Source organism: Myotis daubentonii, chromosome 3, assembly GCF_963259705.1.
Source record: "Myotis daubentonii chromosome 3, mMyoDau2.1, whole genome shotgun sequence".
In the NCBI taxonomy this organism is placed as follows: domain Eukaryota; kingdom Metazoa; phylum Chordata; class Mammalia; order Chiroptera; family Vespertilionidae; genus Myotis; species Myotis daubentonii.
The window spans coordinates 107482064-107499165 of NC_081842.1; positions in this window are offsets into that span (position 1 = coordinate 107482064).

Consider the following 17102-nt stretch of genomic DNA (forward strand, 5'->3'; position numbering starts at 1 on the left):
TTGGGCCACCTTGTAGTGTGTGAATTCTTGACTTTGTGCAGGAAAGATTTCACAGCACAAGTTTAGGTGCTTTTGAGAGTATGTTTATTAAAGCTGGGAACAGTGAAACAAGGAAGGGCTTAGGACTGAAGAAGCAACAGGGGAGAGACTAGGCAGGACAGAGAGAACTCACTGAGAAATAAAAATCACAGTGACACAAGTGAGCCAAGGTGGGGTTGCTATTGCCTCACTGAAAAATCAATTAAAAAGAGAAACCCCAGGGACCTTGGAGACAGAATCAGGGGGTGAGCCTGGGATGAGCTGCCACTGCCCATTGCTTGTAATTCTCTTAGAGTTTCTTAGAGTTTATGAGATGCACACTTGTGGGGGAGGGAGAGGGGAAAGGGAAAGGTGCACGCGTGCTCCCAGGAGAGAGAACACACTACACCCCCCCCCCTTTGTTTTCTTTTACAGATTTAGATGAAGCAGGTGTTGTGGCTACTCTTTCCAATTCATCCAGAAAATCTGTATTTAAGTATTGATTGAGGGATGTTGTTTTTGACACGCAGGGACACAACTGGAAAGAAAGAGCAAAAATTCCTTCAGTCAGTTTCTAGTTCAGCCCCCTCATGAGCACTTTCTCCCAAGAATTTACAAAGCAAGTGCAATTGCATTGAAGTTAAACCCTGCCTCTATTTCCTATGTCCTCCAGAGGAATAAAGTACCCCTAAGTAATATTCTTCTTTTCTTCACTCAATCAACCAGGACTCCAGGAGACAACAGGCTCATCAAATCAGTGAGGCAGAGATGTGGACAAGCAGGTTGCTCTGGTCAACCATAGAGGGCTGAAAACTCATAGAAGGCTGCTATAGAAAATAACCAGCCTTGAATTGCCCATAATTCATGGTTTAGATACCATACTCATGAATATCCTTTTCCCTTCACCAGTATCTGCCATATTGTCCTTTTTTGATTAATTTTCTCATTCAAGGCTGAAAATTACAATTTCTGTAATAAAATAAAATTTCAAGCCAGCACCGGTTTGGCTCAATGGATAGAGCGTCAGCCTGCAGACTGAAAGGTCCCGGGTTCGATTCTGGTCAGAGGCATGTACCTTGGTTGCGGGCACATCCCCAGTGGGACATGTGCAGGAGGTAGCTGGTCGATGTTTCTCTCTCATCGATGTTTCTAACTCTCTGTCCCTCTCCCTTCCTCTCTGTAAAAAATCAATAAAATATATATTTAAAAAAAAAATTTCAAAACTAAAAGTACAATTTCATGGTAATTTCACCTGCATAAAAATGTGTTTTGGAGAAAGAGGTTAATACTTGCTCAAAGCTTGGAACCCCAATCCCTTCTGGAGATAGCTACCTCTCCCTTACTAGAAGGGTCCCTACCACTGGCTTATCTAAGATTCTTAGGAAATAGTCATGCTAGTCAGTCAATTTCCTGACTTCTTGCTGTGTCCTCACTTGCTGGAAATGTGGGAGAAATGCCTAGTTTCCATTTTTGTCAGAAGCTGTGAGCAGGGCTGTCCACTTGCATTCCTATTACAAATGCAGGGGCAACAGTGTTAGTCTGCTAAGGCAGCCATCACAAAATACCACAGACTGGATGGTTTAGACAACAGAAATTTATTTTTCATAGTTCTGGAAGCAAGAAATTCAAGATCAATAAAGGTGTCCACAGGTCTGATTTCTCCATTGGCTTTCAGATGGCCACTGTCTTAATCCATTTGGGCTGCTACAATACAATACCACAGACTGGGCATATTATAAACCACAGACATTTATTTCGCACAGTTCTGGGCTGGGAAGTCCCAAACAAGTTACCAGCAGAGTTGGATGAGGCTCCTTTTCAGGATTGCAAAATGCTGACTTCTTGCTGTGTCCTCACTTACTGGAAGCAGGTAGGGAGCTCTAGGTGTTTTTTTGTTTGTTTGTTTAAATAAAATCACTAATCCCATCATGAGGGCTCCACTCATGTCCTAATCACCTCCCAATGGCCCACCTTCTAACACCATCACATTTGGCATTAGGATTCCAATACCTGGGTGCCATTGTTAATCATAGGGATGCAAGTCAACCAACATTAAAACCACTACACATCTTCTCTACTAATAAAAGGGTAATATGCTAATTAGACAGGACATCTTCTGGACATCCTTCCAGACCAAGTCAAAGTGGTGGGAGCCAAGGCAGAGGCAGTTAGAGGTGATCAGGCCGACAGGGGAGGGCAGTTAGGGGGCAATCAGGCCTGCAGGCAGAGGTGGTTAGGGGCGATCTGGCAGGCAGGTAGGCAGTCAGGCGAGCAGTTAGGAGCCAGCAGTTCTACGTTGCAAGGGGGGTGTCCTGGATTGGAGAGGGTGCAGCCGGGCTGAGGGACTCCCACTCCCCCTGGCCCCGTGCATGAATTTCATGCACCGGGCCTCTAGTCCTCTATACTAATAAAAGCCTAGGTGGTCCGCATTCCCTCGTGCACGATATTGTCACAATATGACCGCACACACCGCGGCGGCAGGGCCCGGCAGCCACTCCGCATGGTGAGGCCTGGGGTTCCTGTGGCTCCACACGGTGCAGAGGAGGCTGGTCCCGGCGCCGCTGCCATCTTGTGCGGAGGAGACGGGTCGTAGCAGGGGAGGGCAGTAGGGGGCAATCAGGCTGGCAGGGGAAGGCAGTTGGGGGTGATTGGGTCAGCAGGGGAGGGCAGTTGGGGGTGATTGGGCTGGCAGGGGAGGACAGTTGTAAGCGATCAGGCTGGCAGGCAGAAGTAGTTAGGGGCAATCAGGCAGGCAGGAAGGTGAGTGGTTAGGAGCCAGCGGTCCCGGATTGTGAGAGGGATGTCCAGCTGCCAGTTTAAGCAGTCGGATACCCCCCAAGGGATTCAAGATTGGAGAGGGTGCAGGCCGGGCTGAGGGACACCCCCGCCATGCATGAATTTTGTGCACCTGGCCTCTAGTTCTATCTAATAATAGACAAACATGGTAATTGACCGTACCTTCGCTACACCTCCCATTGGCTAATCAGCAAGGTATGCAAATTAAGATCTTTGTTGGTGGTTAATTTGCATACATAGGCTACAAGCGGTGGAGCAAAGCCTGACAGCCCCGAAGCCAGCGGAGCAGCAAGGCCTCACGGCCCCAGGGACAGCGGAGCAGCGAGGCCTGGCGTTTCCAGAACTCGGCCAGAGCAAAGGCCAGGGCCCCGGTGCCAGACCAGTGCCAGCAACCAGGGGAAAGGAAGGCCTATTGCACGAATCTCTTCGTGCAACAGGCCTCTAGTCCTATCTAATAAAAGAAAACCATGGTAATTAACCTTACATCCACTACACTTCCCATTGGCTAATCATGGCGATATGCAAATTAACTGCCAGCTAAGATGGCGGCTGGCAGCCAGGCAGCTTGAAACTAACATGAGGCTTGCTTGCTCCAGTGACAGAGGACTCCAACATTCCCCGCCTGCCTTGCCAGCCGCTGAGCTTGCAGTTTGAAACATTGTTACAAATATAGATGCTAAACAAAACCCCAGAAACCTGCTTTCAGCGAGCTGGGATCTCAGAGCTAGAGTTGATACAGAGTTTCGATTATAGAACCCAAACAAACTAGATACCTGCTTTCAGCAGCAGAGGCCTCAGAGCTGGAGCCAGAGCTAAAGCTGGCTCAGAATAAAAAAAAGAAAGAAAAAAAGGAGCAGTTGGGAGCTTCAGTCACCCGCCAGCCTGAAAACAGCCCTCAGGCCCTCAACCAGACTGGCCAGGCACCCCAGTAGGGACCCCCACCCTGAAGGGTGTGTGACCAGCTGCAAACAGCCATCATCCCCTCACCAAGGCTGGCCAGGCACCCCAGTGGGGACCCCCACCCTGATCCAGGACACCCTTCAGGGCAAACCAGCCAGCCCCCACCCATGCACCAGGCCTCTATTCTATATAGTAAAAGGGTAATATGCCTCCCAGCACCGGAATCAGCGGAGCTGAGAGGCCTCCCGGCACCGGGATCAGCGTGACAGGGGGCAGCGCCCAAACCCCCTGATCGCCCTGCGGCTCTGTGTGTGACAGGGGGCAGGGCCACAACCTCCCTATCGGCCCTGTTCTGTACCTGATAGGGGGGAGCTCCCTAACCCCCTGATCGCCCTGCAGCTCTGTGTGTGACAGGTTGCAGTGCCCCAACCCCCCCCCCCCGCCCCACGGGCCCTGCTCTGTGTGTGACGGGGTAGAGCCATAACCTCCCCATTGGCCCTGCCCTGAGTGTGACAGTGGCGGCGCCCCAACCCCCTGATCGGCCCTGCTCTGTGGGTGATAGAGGGTGGCGCCCCAACCCCTTGATCCACCCTGCTCTGTGTGTGACTGGGGCGATGCGCCAACTCCTCTATCGGCACTCTACTCTGTGAGTGACAGGGGGGAGCTCCCCAACCCCCGATGGGCCCTGCTCTGTGGGTGAGAGGGGGGAGCTCCTCAACCCCCTGATGGGCCCTGCTCTGTGCGTGACAGGGGGGAGCTCCCCAACCCCCTGATGGGCCCTGCTCTGTGCGTGACAGGGGGGATCTCCCCAACCCCCTAATTGACCCTTCTCTGTGCGTGACAGGGGGGAGCTCCCCAACCCCCTTATCGGCCCTGCTCTGTGCGTGACAGGGGGCAGCACCCCAACCCCCTAATTGGCCCTGCTCTGTGCGTGACAGGGGGTGGCGCTGCAACCTCCCCATCGACCCTGCCTTGAGTGTGACAGGGGGTGGTGCCCCAACCCCCCAATCGGCCCTACCCTGAGCATGACTGAGGGTGGCATTGCAACCTCCCAATCCGCCCTGCTTTGTGCATGACAGGGGCGGCGCCCCAACTCCCCAATCGGCCCTGCTCTGAGCCCGACAAGGGGCTGCACCTAGGGATTGGGCCTGCCCTCTGCCACCCGGGAGCAGGCCTAAGCCAGCAGGTCGTTATCTCCTGAGGGGTCCCAGACTGCGAGAGGGCACAGGCCAGGCTGAGCGACCCCCCTCCCCGCTGAGTGCACAAATTTTTGTGCACCGGGCCTCTAGTATATAATAAAGGGGAAATATGCAAATTGACCCTAATGACAGTCGCTATGACATGCACTGACCACCAGGGTGCAGACACTCAATGCAGGAGCTGCCCCCTCGTGGTCAGTGCACTTCCACAGGGGGGGCGCTGCTCAACCAGAAGCTCATGGCTGGCCAGCGCAGCGGCAGTGGCAGCGAGATCCGTGATTCGTGGCAGTGCTAAGGATGTCCCTATGGGGAGCAGGTCTAAGCCGTTAGTCAGACATCCCCCAAGGGCCCCTGGGCTGCCAGAGGGATGTGTGACTGCCAGCTTAGGCCCGATCCTCTGGGAAGCGGGCCTAAGCTGGCAAGTGGAAATCCCCTAAGGGGTTCCAGACTGGGAGAGGCACAGGCCAGGCTGAGGGACCTCCTCGAGTGCATGAATTTTCCTGTACCAGGCCTCTAGTTTATTATAATGACTAAAATGAAAAATACTGACCAGAACAAGTGCTGGTGAGGATATGGAGCAACTAGCATATATGTCAAATGGTACAGAAACTTTGAAACAGTTTGGCAGTCTCTTAGATAATTGATCATATACCTGCCGTATAATACAGTAATTCCACTTCTAAATGTTTATGTATGAGAATTGAAAGTGTATATCCTTTAAAAGACTGTACCCACATTTTCATAGCAGCTTTATGTATAATAGTTAAAAACTGGAAACAACTCAAATATCCATCAACAGATGAATGGATAAAGAAATTTTGCTTTATCATACAATGAAATACTACTCACCAATCAAAAGGACTGGACTATTGATACATGCAGCAACATGGATAGAACTCAAAATACTTATGCTGAGTGAAAGAATCCAGACAAAATGTATACTAATGCAATGATTTTATTTATATAAAATTCTGGAAAATACAAAGCAACCTATACAGACAGCACTGGTTGCCTAGCTTCTAGTTAGGGGCAGCAGTGTGAGGGAGAGATTACAAAGCAGCATAAGTAAACTTTTGGGAGTGACGGACATGTTTATTATCTTAATTTTGATAATGGCTTAATGGGTATATATATATATAACATATTGTATACTTTAAATATGTGGAATTATTTGTTGTTAATCCTCACCTGAAAATATTTTTTCCATTGATTTTTAGAGAGAGTGGAAGGAAGAGGGAGAGACAGAGAGAGAAGAATGTCAATGTGAAAGAGAAACATCCATTGGTTGCCTTCTGCACTCGCCCCAACCTGAGGCATGGCACCTGCAACTGAGGTACCTGCCCTTGACCAGAATCAAATCACGATGACCCTCTAGCCCGAGGACTGAAGTTCTAACCACTTAGCAACCCCAGCCAGGGCTATGTGGAATTATTTAAGACCACAAGACATAGTATAATGCAGCAGTTCTCAACCTGTGGGTCGCGACCCCTTTGGCGGTCGAATGACCCTTTCACAGGGGTCGCCTAAGACCATCCTGCATATCAGATATTTACATTACGATTCATAACAGTAGCAACATTACAGTTATGAAGTAGCAACGAAAATAATTTTATGGTTGGGTCACAACATGAGGAACTGTATTTAAAGGGCCAGAAGGTTGAGAACCACTGGTATAATGACTAAGAGACCTACCCAAATCATATTGCTACCTAGAACCAAAGTAAAGCTCATTGTATAAATATCAGTGGCCTAGCATTACTTCATAAATATTTGTTAAAAATAAGAGAGGGAGAAAGAGCTAGTGTCACTTTCCAAGGGCTTCCCATGATAATTCAGATTTCTTAGCTTGGCCAGCAAGGTTCTACATTTTCTAGCCAATCTCATTATCTTGCTCCAAAATCATTTCCTATCAGCTCTTTCATTGCATCCTATGCACAGAAACCCTCTTGCTGCTCATTCTCTCCTTATAACCTTAGCACATGCTGTTCCCTATGCCTAGAACTTGTTCCCACATCTTCCCACGACTAACTGCCCCTACTTCATTTTAGGTCCTTTCTAATATTACTTCCATGTAACATACCCTCACCTCAGACTCCCAGTACTCACCTACCTACTTTTTATATTTCTTATTTTGTTTTTATCATCTCACATCACATTATATATTTGTTTCCTGTTTGTCTTTCTCCTCTACTAGATAAGAAGCAAATTGAGAGCAGGGATTTTGTCTTCTTTACAATTATATCTCCAGTACCTAACATTGCCTAATAGTAAGTGCTTGATAAATACTTGTTGAATGAATGAACCTGGACACAATTGAGTGGAATCCTTATAGTCATAGTTATTTAATCTCTCACAGCCTCAAATTCCTCATTTCCTACCTGAGTGTTGTCAAGAGGATTAAATGAGATAATGTATTTAAAGCATTTAGCACGGTGTTTGGCACATGGCAGGTGGCTCATTCATTCTCTTTCTTTTATATTCTGATATATTAACTGTTATTTCTGCCATTTTTCTGTGACCCATGACCCTTTCCCCCAATTTAGGCAGCAGGAGCTAGGGAATTATATATAGATCACAAGCCTGAGACCAAACCATATCAGCTGAACAAGTTACTTTACCTCATCAAGCCTGTTTTTTGCCTGCACTACTGTTATTATGAGCCTCATGTGAAATAATACACATAAAGTTTTTAGTGAAGGCCCTGCCACATAGTAATAAAATAAATGTTACATCCCTGTATCTCCCCAGAGCACACAGTGTTATGTGAGGCTAAAAACCTGAGTAATTTAACAATGAACAATGGCCAGAAATGTAGGCCTTGGAGATGAGAACAGAGAATGAAGGAGGTATGGACACTAATAGAGGGAACATAGACCAAATGGGGGGAGAAAGGGGTAAATTTCACTGTGTTTGGATTAGGAAGTAGAATAGCATAGTGTTTAAGAGTTTGTGTTCTTGGAGATGGATTACCTGGATTTGAACCTTGGCTCTGCAATTTACTAGTTGTGTTATGATGGGCACATTATTTAACCATTCTGTGTGTCAGTTTTCTCATCATGCAATGGAAATAATGATAGCATCTAACCTCTTATTTTGAAGGTTAAATGAGCTAAAACCTATTGGGTAAGACATAACTGGCACATTATAAGAGCTTAGTAAGTAAAAGCTGCTATTATCATTTTTCAATTTAATTCCCTGGTTACTCACTGTAGTGAGGCTCTTGTTCCTGGGGATACTAAATGGCACATAGGGGCCATTATTGTCTCAAGTTAGAGCTGCATCAAGCATGTTCCTAGAAATGCTTTCCCCAGGACTCCTACTTTTCTCCTCTGAAGTTGACACATGTAAAGTTTAGATCAGGTCCTTTGTTAAAACTGAGAAGCAGGCCCTGGCCGGTAAGCTCAGTGGCTAGAGCATTGATAGCGAACCTTTTGAGCTTGGTATGTTAGCATTTTGAAAAACCCTAACTTAACTCTGGTGCCATGTCACATATAGAAATTTTTTGATATTTGCAACCATAGTAAAACAAAGACTTATATTTTTGATATTTATTTTATATATTTAAATACCATTTAACAAAGAAAAATCAACCAAAAAAATGAGTTCGCGTGTCACCTCTGACACACGTGTCATAGGTTCGCCATCACTGGGCTAGAGTATCAACCCATAAGGTTAGTGGGTTTGATTCCCAGTCAAGAGCACATACCTGGTTTCAGGTTCAATCCCAGGCCCTGGTTGGGGCGCATACAGGAGGCAACCAATTGATGGGTCTCTCTCACATTGATATCTCTCTCTCTCCCTCTCTCTCCCCCCCTCCCTTCCACTCTCTCTAAAAATCAATGGAAAAATATCTTTGTGTGAGGATTAACAAAAAATGCCAAGCAAACAAAAAGGAAAAACTGAGAGGCAGGCTTCAGCCTGCAGATCCCAAATTTTGCTGCACATTAAAATCACTGGGGAGTGGTTAAAAGTGCTGATGCCCACATTGTACGCCTTATCAGTGAAATCAGAATGTCTGGAAACAGGTGCCAGGGATCAGCATCTTTTAAAGGTTCTAATATGCAACAAATTTGGGGAACCACTGGCTTAACAGATTTATTTTCCTTCTGTGTTGAGGGTGCTGTATAATTTGAAGCCTTTACCTGGGAGGACATTGTTTCATTTTTCAAAGTAATGTGTATAAAACTATGAAAGTAGCAGGGCAGTCCTAAACTGACTAAAATGCTGTTGAGATAGTCAGTAGTGATCTCTGGTGGTGTGATGAGAACCTAAAATGATCTGGCATTCTTGCAGGAATGCTCTTAACACAAGGAAAAAGCATCAACGACCACTCTCCACCCCTTACCCCCTCTACTATATACATATATTATCTAGAAAGGGAAAATGAAGCCTAGACAGGAAGTTGACCAAGATCACAAAAGAATCATTAATAGCTGTGGAACTGAAACTTGACTGGTTCTCCAACTTCCCCTTCCTCTCTAGGACATCCTCCCCCAGAGTGGCTTCATCTTCTCAACTTCCCAGTATGAGCACCACAAATGTGAATCAACAGCTTCCAAATTGCATTTCTAGCTCCTAACCATGACCTGGATTCCCGCACCTGCCAAACACAGTCATATAACTGACCTAAGCCAGAAGTATCTGGAGAGAAATGATCTCTCTCTTCTGAGCCCTGCAGTTTTTATTTCTCCTGTGGGATAGAAGGCAAAAGTTGAACTGCTGGCTAAGGAAGTCTGAGCAACTGAGCCTCTGGTTAAGGTTAACTGTCTCCATTGTACAAATGAAGAGAATAAGGCCCAATGAAAGGTACTGTCTAGCCCAGTGATGGCGAACCTTTTGAGCTCGGCGTGTCAAAATTTTGAAAAACCCTAACTTAACTCTGGTGCCGTGTCACATATAGAAATATTCATAATTTTTTTTAATATTTGCAACCATAGTAAAAAAAAGACATATTTTTGATATTTATTTTATATATTTAAATGCCATTTTACAAAGAAAAATCAACCAAAAATATGTATAAAATGAGCAAAAACAGAAAAACAATGTACATTTAGGAAAAAATAATAATAAAAACAATGATAATCAAATGGTACGAAAACTAGAAATTAGTGACTTTTTTGGTGCTGAAGTTTGTCTGCTAATTCTTCGATTGCAGATTCATACTTGGTGCACTTCAAGGCCAAGCAAGTACCACTAACTTCATCTGTTAGCCGGTTTCTTTTGTTCATTTTAATATTATTTAATGCTGAGAACAAAGTCTCACAAAAATATGTTGATGAAAAAATTGTTAGCAAAGCCATCGCTAGATTTTTTATGTCGCTAAAAGTGTCAGGTACTCTGTTCCAAGCACTCAAAATTTCTTATTCGTAGTTGCACTCTTCTTCATTATTCAGACGATTTCGTTCCAGATTTTCAATTTTCGACAAATACATGAGTCCAAACGCTACCTTGTAAATCTGCAAGTTGCATTTCTAAATCGTCAATTTGCATCCATTGGAAATCCTTTAATTCCAAAGTACTGTAAGCAACTACATCCAGATACTTAATTATTTTAATGGTCTATTGTTCTAGGCTTCTAAATTGGTCGAATCTTTCGCTGAACTATTCAAATAACGAGTTACTATATTCTGGTACATAAGTATGGACTCCATTACACTCGTTGCAGTGGCCTTCTCGAAATACTTTTTTATCTGAGGAAAATACTTATAAGTTTTAGTTTCAATATCTCGCTTGAAAATTTTAAGTTTACTTTCAAAAGATTTGATGTATCCAAACATAATATCAATACTTTTGCCAAAACCTTGTAATTTTAAGTTCAGTTCATTCATATGAACAGAGAGATCTGTAAAAAACATCAAATTGCTGACCCACTTATGATCATTGATCTGAGGAAAGTTTGCCAGTTCCTTATTCTCAATAAATACCGTAATTTCTTCAAAGCACTCCACAAATCGCTCAAGTACTTTACCTAGACTCAGCCATCTCACATTATTGAACATCAGTAGTCCACTGTAGGTTGAATCAACTTCCTGTAAAAGTGCAGAAAATTCTCGCTTGTGAAGGGGTCGAGAACCTATAAAATTCACAATTTTTGTTACAACTGACATTAAATCATTCAATTCTGAGAATCCCGATTTGGCACACAACACCTCCTGATGGATAATGCAATGAAAAGGTACAAGTGGATGTCTAATAGCTTCCATAAACAATTTCAGGAATCCCACATTTTTTCCCACCATATTTGTTGCCCCATCTGTCGTGACTGACACAATTTTAGAGATATCAATGTTTAGGTCACTGAATGTTTTTATAACAACCTTACATATTTCGTTTCCTGATGTACTTATTGGCACTGATTCTAACTTTATCAACTCTTCTCTCATTGTGAGACCATCAGAATATCTAGCAATAATGGCCAACCGAGCATTTGATGTGACATCAGTAGTTTCATCAAGAGAAATCGGAAAATATTTACAACTATTTAAGTCTTTTTTTAATTGATGTTGTATGTTTTTGTTAAGATCTATTATTCTGTCTTTGATAGTTTCTACTGAGTGGTAACTCAGAAATTCTTTTAATAATATCATCTTTATGTTTCATATCGTGAAATAGAGCTGGTGCACATCTTAAAATGTTCCCTTAATAAATTCTCCGTCACTGAGGGCTTTTCCATGCTGAGCTATGGAGTGAGCAATAAAGTAACTTGCTGATGTTAAATTTGTAGAGCATCTTACAAATTTAATGATGGAATTTGATTGACTTTTATAGAGGTTGTAGCTGCCTAGAAATGTATTCCTTCCTTTCATCGATACTTTTTTTCAAGAGCTAACAATGATTAGTTTCAAAATGTCTCTACATTCCTCGTTCTGCTTATTACCATTTCATTACACAGTATGCACAATGATCTGTTGTTTCTGTCGACAATCCCGTACATCTTGGTCCATATGTCTTGAAAGGGTCGGCTACTGCTACTTCCACTTCATTTATCATTCAATCTTGCTTTTTTATATTTTTGATGCTCCATCACAAGGCTGCAAAAATAAATAAATATAAATCACGGCGTTTTTTATAAATGGTTGATAGGTTTCTTACCTATTAACTTTTTGCAGTGTTGTTGCACTGACTCCTGGTGCAAAACAACTCAAAGATAGTATGTATAACCAACAAATATATGGTGCTGTAATCAATTATCCGACACGCAGAATGTCTTGTCAAGCACTGTTGCACTGTATATCTTTTTCTTCTAACCCTCCCACTCCTGTCTCCTAACGAACATGGCGATCAAGTGTGTCCGTTTGCCGAATGCACCCAAACGCACGGGAAGCTTACCCGAGGCACATGTTGACAATAACGAGGCCGTTTCCAGAATTGGGCATTTTGTCACTCGAGTAAAAATAAAATGTCATGAGTAAAGATTAATCTCTTTATAGTGCAATTCTTAACCTTTTTATATTAATGTCAATATTGGAACAATGTATCTTGGATGTTTTCACTATGTGACATCAGTAGTTTCATAATCGGTTTGCTATGCAACACCGATGTACATGTTTACATCCGGTTTTAGAATTGCATTATTGATCATGAGTAATGTGAGTAATAATATTACTCGAGTGATGCCCAACTCTGGCTGTTGGGAGAGACAAATATTTGAATTATGCTGTTTTTTGTCCCTGTCGATGCGTGTCACCCAAAATGAGTTCGCGTGTCACCTCTGACACGCGTGTCATAGGTTCGCCATCACTGGTCTAGCCCATCCATCTTGACACATTCTTCTCTGTCCTGAATCCAAGGGGGCTTTATATCAAGTAGGGAAATGAGGCCTGAGTACAGAACTAACTCTCCAGGCAGGCTTCTGAAAGTCCTGGGCTAACCTGTAGCACCAGCACTAATGGAACACTAGGGGGGTGACATTCTCAATAGGAGGTAACGGCAGATGATGCCCGAGTATAAGAAAAAGTATGGGGTTGTACGGTCTGAAAGAAGACGCTAGGGATATGAAAGTTGGAGGGTAGAGGCTGAAGATTTAGGAACTAAAGCATGGAATGGGGGTGAGGTGGATCCTTGCACATAATCTAGTGGAGCTGAGTCACTGCTGCAGAAGTGGAGTGGATTCTGAGGACTGCAGTGTCAGGAGCAAGGGAGATCTGGGGCCCCATTTGGGTAGCTTCCCTGTAAACATACTGAGAATAGCCAGTGACTCCACTGCCCTTCCCTCGCCAAACATAGCAGATCTCTCATGTCCACCACAGGTGTGACTCCTAGGATACTGGGGTCCCTGGGGACCAAGAGGCCTTCCTGGCTAGTGTGAGTTGAAGACCTGGGCTGAAGACACCCTGTCCCTTCCACTTCCTCCATAATCTCCATTTCCTGGAACTTCTAATTGATGCTGTTATAATAACCTTGTTATTAGATAACAGAAAAGGAATAAAGGGAAGACTAGATAATATAGGCATGCCATTTATACAGATTTGCAAGGAAGCTGAAGACATTCTCCAAGTCTGTTCCCCACCGATTATTGGGTGAAGACACTGGACAATAGATGCATGCCCAGTAAGGTCTGGGTGATGTGGGAAGGTGCTTACCTGTCAGTCACACCTGGGAACAAGTCAGTGGCCAGAACAGGTGTGGCCACTGCAAGTGCAGGAAGATTTGATATTTAAGCTCCTGAACAAAGGAAGCCCTTTCTCTCTCTTGCTTGCCTGCACTCCTGGGCTTCCTGTTGCAGGGGGCAAGCTCCCCTGCATCCATGAGCTAGCCATGTGGACTCCATACAATGGACTAATGGATTTTAATTAGACTGATACTCTGCTGGACCCAGCTCCATCATGGAACAGAAACTCTGGACACTGGGCCTACTTTTTACTCTGCTAGACCCCCAGCTATACCTTTTTTAGGACTGGGTTAGGGGCATGGGACTTTACAACCCAAGAAATATAATTCCACACCAATAAAAACCATTCATCCCGGCCCTAACTGGTTGGGCTCAGTGGATAGAGCATCAGCCTGCAGACTGAAGGGTCCCAGGTTCGATTCCAGTCAAGGGCATGTACCTTTGTTGTGGGCACATCCCCGGTAGAGGGTGTGCAGGAGGCAGCTGATGTTTCTCTCTCATCGATGTTTCTAACTCTGTATCCCTCTCCCTTCCTCTCTGTAAAAAAATCAATAAAATATATTTAAAACAAAACAAAACAAAAACCCATTCATCCTGTGGGGCCTCCGCAAGTGCTTATTCCAGCGGTACCCCAACAACCCCACTCCCACTATTGTCAGGGAAATTGGATTTCTGCAGCCAGAAGGTGGGTGGGTGGGACTACTGCTCTTCCTTCTGCCTCTTTTGTTTTTAATCCTTTATTGTTGAAATTATTACAAATGTCTCCCCTTTTCCCCCCATTCACCCCTTCCACCCTGCTCCTGCCCTTTAATGGAGGCTCTATCTGACTTTCCTACAGGAGAGGATTGATTTCTTCCAGAGCTCACAACCTGGAAAGGGTTAACAACCAAACTGACAAAACATGGGTAGAAGGGCATGTGTTTTAATTGCTGCATTCACAGAAGCATGTGGATGATAAAGGTTTTCCTAGAGTGACTGAGGTTGGTGCTGAAACCTGAATGAAGGACCAATAACCAGGAGCCTGGCAAGGGGGTAAGGCCAGAGCCAAGATTCCTGATGGAGATATTGGTCACAGGTCTAGGAAATAGAATAGAAGTAATTAATAGAACCATTTTGTGGGGAGAGAGGTGAGGATAAGGAGGAGAAGGACCAACTAAAGCAGCATTGAGTAACATAGACATTATCTCTGGGGCAGTGTTTAGACATTGCAGCTCTCGGCAGTAGCCTTGCCTGTTCTGAATCAGATTTTAGAAAAATTTGGCTTCATGACAAGCCGATTGGAGGGGTTGGAGTCAGGAATTCGTGGGAAGAAATGATAGTAACCTGGGCTATAGTAGGAGGTGGATAGGATATGATAGGCAATGAGGTATATTTAGGAGATAGTCTGGAAAAAGAATGGTTACTGATTGTATGGGTGTTACCAGTATGACCGCAGGCAAGACAAGACCTCAGTTCTTGTCCTCTTGAAGGAAAGATTTCAATCAAGAGACAAAGTATAGGAAAGGAAACAAGAGTTTATTCATCTCAGCAAAAACACACTTAAGACAGTGAAACCAGGAAGGGCTTAGAAGAATCAACAGGAGAGCCTAGGCTGGGCTGCGTTGGCTCATTGGGAAGTTAGAGAAAAGGGGGCCTTAGAGACAGGTTCAGGGTTTTAGCCTGGGATGAGCTGCTCCTGCCCATTGCTCTTCTGGTTGCAAATCTCAGGGGTCCCTTAGAGGTTAGGAGATGCGTCCCTGTTGGGGAATGAGAGAGGGAAAGGAATGGTATAGGTGTACTCCCTGGAGGGAGAGTGAGCTGGGACCTTTGTTTTCAGGGATTTTAAAGGCTGGATGTGTAGAGTTGGTCTTAGGGGAGGATCAATAGAATATTCATAAGTTTTATGCTGATATACCAAAATGAGATTTAGTCTCCTAATTTGTCTGTCCTTGGGTGTGATTGGCAAGTGGCACTAATTGGATTTCATTTACACAAATGCATGTGTTAGACTGGGAAGGGCAAAAAGAATCAAACTCGGTCCCTGCTGTGGGATCTAAGCTCCTCACCCCTTACACTCGGTGGGGTCTGTTTCTTTTCACTGTTGTTATAGTAATGTTATGGTCATAAGGAAACCCTTCTAATGTGTGGAAATAATTATTGTGTGAAATAATTAATGTGTGAAATGTTTGCTGTGTAAAGACCCCAATACTCTGTAACTTCCAAAATGTGGTGAACGCCCCACTATCTTGATGTAAATGCCATAAGCCCCTACAGGGTAAATACCCTGCTCCTAGCAAAGGCACACCATCTGGCCCACACTGATAAGACACAAGTCATTTACCACTGGCTATATAAGCACCAGATTTTTCTTCTGTGAGTGTCTCCTGCCTGAAGAGAGGAGAACTCCACGTCACTCCATGAGACAAGCCCCTGATTGACTGTTCTGCTGTGTGAGCCTGAACCAACTGTGGCCACCTGTCTGTCTCCGTCTTCATCGTCCATCTTTCGGTGTGCATCACCGGGTGGCCTTTGCTGGAGCCTAGAACCCACTAGGAATAGGTAAATAAACCCTGTGTAATTGCATACTAATTCTGGCTAGTATGTTCATGTGTTCTGGTTCAGCTCAGCTGCCTAGACATTGAAGTATCAGGGGTTAGGCCGTTATTGCTGACTCCTGGTCACCTGCGTTTGTCCCACTAAGTCTAGACAGATAATTAATTAATTGCGGCATAATTGGGACACCCTGAAAGGAAGCACCTGGAAAGCTCCTGAATATTCTATTAAGTTCTTCCTTCCCCTTGGACTTCCTCTAAAACCTCCACCCTTAAAATCCTTAGGATGGAGGACCCAGTGCGCTGTCCCTCCCAGGGGCCTCCCGCTCCTTCTTCCTCCTCCCCTTTCCCTCCCTCTCCTCCTCCCCCCTAGGCTAGTTACCTTTACCTTTCTCACTCCCAAGCTCCTGGGGCCCTTCCTTTGCCTCTATAACTTATTTCTCCTATGAATTACTTCTTCTACCTTTGCGATTTTATATATAAATGTTCTCTTTATAGTTTGAGTCTTAGCTCTGAATTCTTTCCTAGCCAGAACTCAAGTACCAAGATTGCTGAACCCAGGGCTGTTCCAACCTCACCTGTCTAACTCCTGGTGCTGTTCCCGCTTACTACAACAGAAACTTGATTAAAAGCCTGAGTAAATTAATTAAGTTTTAGACAGTCTTTCAATAAGAAAGGCATTCTTGAGAAAAAATTGAGAATTATTCTCTTTGGAGCTTAGTAAAAAAAATTTTTTTAAATGTATGTACTAGTTATTGTTACTTCTTTCCTAAATTCAAATTTTCCTGCACATAAATAGTAATTTTTAAACAAGTGTATGGTGATTTATTTCTTACCAAAGAATCTGAATAAACCCCGGTAGAAAACCAAGCAGCTGTGTTTCTCTTCCTTTAAAAAAAAAAATCAGAGAACCTGGCTAGAGAACCTGGCTAGAACCTGGCTAGGCTGCTGATCAACTGAACGCTGCCTCCGTCCACACCTTTGGGAACCCCTGGACCTGCTGGGGCAGGACCCCAACACTGAAGGCTTCCCACGCACCAGGATGAG